Genomic DNA, 6,101 nt, shown 5'->3' on the forward strand with positions numbered 1-6,101 from the left:
AATTTCCCTTGAATTTATTTTTAATCAAAGTCCATTTTAAAATAAAGGCTATGAGTATATTTTAAGTTGCATTTTCTTTCTCTGGTTTCTTAAAAAACTAAAGCTTTTCTAGGTTACTTTCTTCTTTTTCCCTGGAATATTCATTGGAAGCTTATGATGAGAGGTTTTAAAATAGGTATCTCTTTTCATAGAAAAAGAAAATTGTATCTAGCTCTTGTATCCTGATCCTTGAATGGAAGTCTTCAATATGAGCTAGTAAGTTTCTGATTCTATATTTCATATACACTTAAATCTCTCATTGAATTAATTGGAGTTCGCAAGGTATGCAGAAATATATGCATCAATGGAATAAACTGTATGATTCAGACCTTCTGTTTGGGTACACTCTTCTTTGTCCAATCCTTATGCTACCATTATATTATTCCCCTCCCTCAAGGGAATTTAGAATCATCGCATACAGGAAATTATATCAAACAAATGATCTGTGTCCACCCTTAGCACCACCAGTTATTTTATTTAAACAAGTTCCTGAAATATAAGCTATGTCTCTACACCATCACAGAGCTCTCATTTTTATATATATAAAAGGAAAGATTGCAATAACATGGGAGCAAAATCATAAGTTTTACAAGACTGAACGGGATCCAGCTCTGAGCTTGTACTTGTCATGGTTGGTTATAATTTTAGGTCTGGAAAGTCACTCCTTGATTTGTCTAATTCAGTTTTATGCAATTAAAGCTTCTTCTTAATGCTACAAATAAATTCTAATATAAATAAAGGAAGTATTTACTGTGGCTATAAATTAATGGGGGAGCTGCATCTAAGTGATCGAGATGCCATTACTTTGAACCTCTTAATTAAAGCTTATTTGGGTACACTGAATCACAACAATCATTCCCAGTGCTTATTTATGTTGAAGTGTGCTCACATTCATTTCTGTGAGGAACAGAGATAAAATTAAAAAAACTTCCTGTAGCATTTAGAAAGGTAGATTTGGCCTGGGTAGTAACAATTTTTATTTTGTATGGCAGTTTCACAATTACAAACTGTTTTTACTTGACAGTGGCCCTGATAATGGCACTTAGGGCCCCTCTACATGTGCAGGTAAAGGCGCAATGGGATCTAATGTGTAATCCAGGATCGGGCACCCCCTGCACCAGCAAGAAGCAAGCTCCCACAGCTATCCATTGCATGCATAGCTGGTCTTAATAGAACTGCACAACTAACCAATTAATTGCACAATACCCGTAACATGTAGAGGGGGCAATATTCTACTCGGGCAGAGTCTTACGTTGGCCAGTAGGTTTCTATGTAAGTGGAGAGGTACAGCCATGTTGTTGTAAGGATGATGTATTCTGTACAGTGGTAATCACAGCAGATTAGTTTACAATTAAATAAAAATGTTTTTATTTATTTTTTAATACCTATAGCATTACAAACTTCGGCTGAATCCGAGTCTGAAGATTCGTTTCTGATTTGGAGAACTGGTGATTTGGCCATAAACACAGATTTATGTGTTTTTTTTTTCCTACATACCTCAAGGTACCAGGCATGGTTCGTGAACGCTGAGATGGTGGGCCGGATGGAGTGTCCCACAGGAGCGTGGGAGGGCCCCTGTGTGCTTGGCGGCAGACCTGGAAGTGCCCGCCGGGTCCACCACTGACCGTGTGGGGTGCCCCCCCCGCCCGTGCCCCTCTGGCTTGGTAATCAGCCGTGGCGGGGGTCCCCCGTGCACTTTGCAGCAGACCCGGAAGTGCTTCTGGTCCATTTCTGGGTCCACCACCGAGCACGCTGGGGACCCCCCTGCGCTTCTGTGGGATGCTCCATCTGCCCCACCGTCTCAGAGTTCACGAACTGCCTGGTACCTTGAGGTGTGTAGAAAAAACATATAAAGCTGTGTCTATGTCTGAATCATCGAATCTCTCCAAATCAAATCAGAGGCTTACAATTTGATTCGGAGAGATTAATGGGTCTTCTGATTCAATGGAAATTCGGTCACTGAATCGGGCCAAATCTCCTCTGAATCAAATCAGTGACTGAAGCTTCGCACAGCCCTAGCTTTTACTAAAGTAATTGGTAGGAAATTCAGTAAAAAAAAAATCTGATGAAAGAGAGAGATTCTAGCCTGGCTGCACCTCATCAAATAATGACCCTAGTTGGAAAGTCATTCTAAAAACCTTCTGTCTCCACAACTCTTCTGTTTGTTTGTTTGGTTTTTTACATTTAATTGATTGGATTCAATAGCTGATTGATAAGCTAAGTAATATGGTTGGAGACTACACTAATTTGTTTTGTGGTGGGTGAACTAGAAGCCTGCAAATTAACTAGAAACCCAGGAACAGTTTTTTTTTGTTTTTTGCTAGGCCTTCTTGTGAATGTTTATTCAATTTGATCAGACCTGTAGCTGCTATAGAGACAATGAAAATTACAGGGCTACTGGGGAGGAAGGTAGAAGGATGGGAAAAAAAATGCCTAACTAAAGGAGAAAACTGTGGAGAAAAAGTGAAATGGTTTATCTAGCAAAGTAAACAAGATGCATCCAGCAGAGGCTGTGCTGCCTTACTATGTATTATTCTGCCCAGCTGTAATTACAGAGGGAAATGTCTCAGTGGAGGAAACTGTTTGTAACCTAACTACTATGTGTCAGTACCGTTTGGTCTTGTACTAATCTTGACTATTTCTAGAGATCCAACATATCTGGAAGCTCAGGAAGTCCCAGGGTCAAGTGTCCTACAAACTAGGCATCTGGCCAAATCAGAGGTTTTAAATTTCTGAGGTTTTGTTTCAGAATGATCCACACTGAAAGGATTATTAAAGATGTCAAAAACAAAATGCCCTGTTACACTCCCTGCCCATTCTCTTACTCAGTCATACCAACTATTTAACTTGTATATAGATGTAAGTAAGATGTAACATTAACCCTAAAAACTGACATCAGTGCTTAATTCATGTTTTTAATTACTTACTTTTTCTCCTCTGTGCACACATGCATGCATGCTCTCGGTCTCTCTCATATTCTCTGTAGATAGATAATTGGAGATCTGAGTTTTCCATTTGTGATGATAAAATGTGGTAAAACCCAGATTTTCTCATTTTAAGGAGGGAAAAAATAGATTTTTTTCTTTAAAGGAGAAACATGTGGGAAACGGTGGGTTTTCCCCTTGCAGGCTGGCAGAGTTCTAGTCTGCAAGAGGCTGAGGGGAGTGTGAGGAGGGAGTCAGGCAAGGGTGTCATGTGTACACATGCATATGCACATGCATATGGCAGCCAGACAGCATTAGATCAGCTCCTGGCAGGGGAGTGGGAGGGTTGAGGCTCCCATAGTGAGGGAGGAAGGGAGCGAGGGAGTTAGGCAAGGTTGGGGTTAGGGGTGCTGCCCAGTCCAGGCAGTACATGGGGCTTGGAACCTGGGGCTGGAATGTGCGGCTGCAGGGCCTGGGTGTGGGGGTGGGATGGGGCTACAAGCAGCTCGTCTGGGGGCAGTATGAGCGCTGGTTCCCTGCCACTGCATGCATTCCCAAGGAGGAGCATGGGGTGGCATGTGCCCCCCAGACTTGTGTGTGGGGCAGATGCAGGGGTAGGCACGGGCAGCCTGCTGCAGGCTCAGGCTCCCAGCCCTGCTGCCCTCCCCCTAGGGCCTCCGTGGCATGGTGGGTAAAACCCAGTGCAGCAGGGCAGAGCAGGGCGGGGAAGCTCAGTTGTTGCCACCACAAGCCCCATGTTGCCATAGTGAGGCACCCCCTGCCCTCCTGGCAGCAGCAAGGGGCACAACTCCATGCTCCCACCCCCAGGGACTTCACCATGGCGGCATGGGGCTTGTGGTGGTGGCAGCAAACTTCCCTGCCCCACTCTGCCTTGCCGTGCTGAGTCCCAACTGCTGGGTCACAGAGGCTCTGGGGAGAAGTCAGGAGGGAAGGGAGCCTGAGCCCACAGCGGGCAGCCCGCATCTGACCCCCATTCCCCCATGGGCTCCACTTGGGCCGTGCCTACCCATGGGGGAGGGGGACCTGGGCTCTGCACTCCACTCTGCAGCAACAGCCACTGCCTCCCACATATGGCAGCCAGGGCTTGGGTGCTGCTTTGGGGGGTAGGGGACTGCAGACCCAGGTCCCTGTCCCCATAGCCCTGGCAGCTGGAGGCCTCCCCGCAGCAGGGCTGAAGGACAGGAGGACTGTGGGTGGAGAATGAGGGGCACTGGCAGGGCCAGGGAGCTGTGGTTAGGGAGTGAGTATAACAAGAAAGGGGAGGGGGGGGCACCAGCAGGGCTGGGGGGCTCTGGGTTGAGAGTGAAGGGCAATGGCATGGGCATATCAGGACTGCTGAGCACCACAGAGCAGTGAGGTGGGGCAGCTGGAGCTGGATCCTCATCCTATTGAGCAAAGGGGGCGGGCAGGGGGAGCTTTGATTTTTCCATGATAATCCAAAATCTAATACCAAAATGTATATGTATTTCGAATTTATTATAGTGATTGACATACAAAAAACTAGAACTCATGGTTCCAAAATGATACCTTTTATTAGACCAACTGGAAAATGGCAAGAAAATTGTCCTTTTCTGCAATCTTTTGGGATCAAAGTCCCTTCATCAAGCTCTGGAAAAAGTGTAGATGGTACAAGATGGTAAAAAGTCCCCATAGGTAGGAAATAAACTTCATTTTTGCACAGAGGGAGCTGAAGATGGAAGGCTGTCCCTCTGGGTCCATGAGAATATCTTTGTGAGCTGTGTTGAGTAGCACTTTGTGTTGATCAGGTAGAATTCCTTCCCTGGAGGTGTCAGATAGCAGGCAGGGAGGTGAAAAAACTTCCTTGTTGTTCTGCAGTGAAGTTTAAAATCCAAAATTGGCTAAAATTTGGCATCTTCCATGTTTCAGGGGTGTACTTGGTAGCAGTGTTGGTTTGAGACAAAAAGACATACAAAAAACTAGAACTCTTGGTTCCAAAATGATACCTTTTATTAGACCAACTGGAAAATGGCAAGAAAATTGTCCTTTTCTGCAAGCTTTCGGGATCAAAGTCCCTTCCTCAGGCTCTGGGAAAAGTGTAGATGGTACAAGATGGTAAAAAGTCCCATCTTGTAGTGATTTAGGCACTGGTAGGCTTTCAAATTACTTTAAAATTGTAAATATATCAATAAAACATTGTGTTCAACTGACACACACACACACACACACACACACACACACACACACACACATATATATATTGTGGTGTTTCATTTTAATTATGGAAAAACAAGGATGGGAGGGTATCAGAAAATTTGCGTTTTTTTTTTTTAATTGAAAATCAGAGAATTTGGTATTTTTAAACAGAAAAGCAGGATTCCTATAGATACTATATACGTGAGAGAGAGCACACAGAGAAGAAAAGAACGACATAATTGAAAACATGAACCTATTGAGCATTGATGTCAGTTGATGAACATTGATGTCAGCCTGGTGGGACAGGGGGCAGGAGAACAGACCCCCAGGCTCTCCTAGCTTGGTTCTGCACAGTGCAGGGGGAGGGAAAGCCCCCATGGCAGGGGCTTTGTCCCCCCAGACTGGTGAGCTGGGCTGGGATCCCCCCATCCCCCCCTGCTTGGTACCACCCAACAGGGATTTGCATAGGCAGTGTTCATGAGGGATGCTTCCTTCTTCCCTTGCAATCCAGTGAGACAGGCTTTTCTGCCCCCTCACCATCTGCTAGCCTCTCTGAAAGGTGGGGGTGAGGGGAGGGGAATGCTGGGAGGTGTGTTTTTCCCCGCCCCCCTGGTCCCCACCTCTGAGAGGAGGCAGGCCTGGGGCTTTCACAGCCTGGCTTACTGGGCGGTGGGTAGGGAGAAAAGTCCCTGCTATGTGCAGACTCCTGGTGGGGTGGCAGGAGCCAGGCCAGAGGTGTGTTCTCCCCCCAGCCCAGGCTGGCAGCTGATGAGGGAGTGGGAGAGAAGCACTGGGCTGCAGGTGAGTGAGAAGCCTGGTGCTGGGCCAGGGGGGGTGAGTTCCCCCCTGCCCCCACCTCCCCTAAAGGTGTGGGGCTGGCAGGAGGGCAGGGCTGGGGAAGAGATTGCTGGCCCCTCTACCTCTCTGCAGCTGACAGCAGTGGGTGGGGGCATGCATCCAGAA

The 6,101-nt window shown here is 46.4% G+C and overlaps 1 protein-coding gene across 13 annotated transcripts in view; it reads left to right on the forward strand.

Moving 5' to 3' along the window:
• Window positions 1-204: 204 nt before the first annotated feature.
• The window catches only part of ANKRD44 (ankyrin repeat domain 44), a 202,109-nt gene continuing 196,212 nt past the window's right edge, over window positions 205-6,101 (forward strand). For 8 of the 13 annotated variants that reach the window (XR_003091776.1, XR_003091774.1, XR_003091775.1 and 5 more), the window contains exon 1: window positions 207-255. The gene's annotated coding sequence lies outside the window, so the exon portion shown is untranslated. Of the gene's footprint in view, window positions 256-6,101 lie in introns of all 13 variants that reach the window. The other 5 variants (XR_003091773.1, XM_025191620.1, XM_025191623.1 and 2 more) reach the window with 2 other exon arrangements.

This window comes from Alligator sinensis, unplaced genomic scaffold (assembly GCF_000455745.1).
Source record: "Alligator sinensis unplaced genomic scaffold, ASM45574v1 scaffold1229_1, whole genome shotgun sequence".
In the NCBI taxonomy this organism is placed as follows: Eukaryota; Metazoa; Chordata; order Crocodylia; family Alligatoridae; genus Alligator; species Alligator sinensis.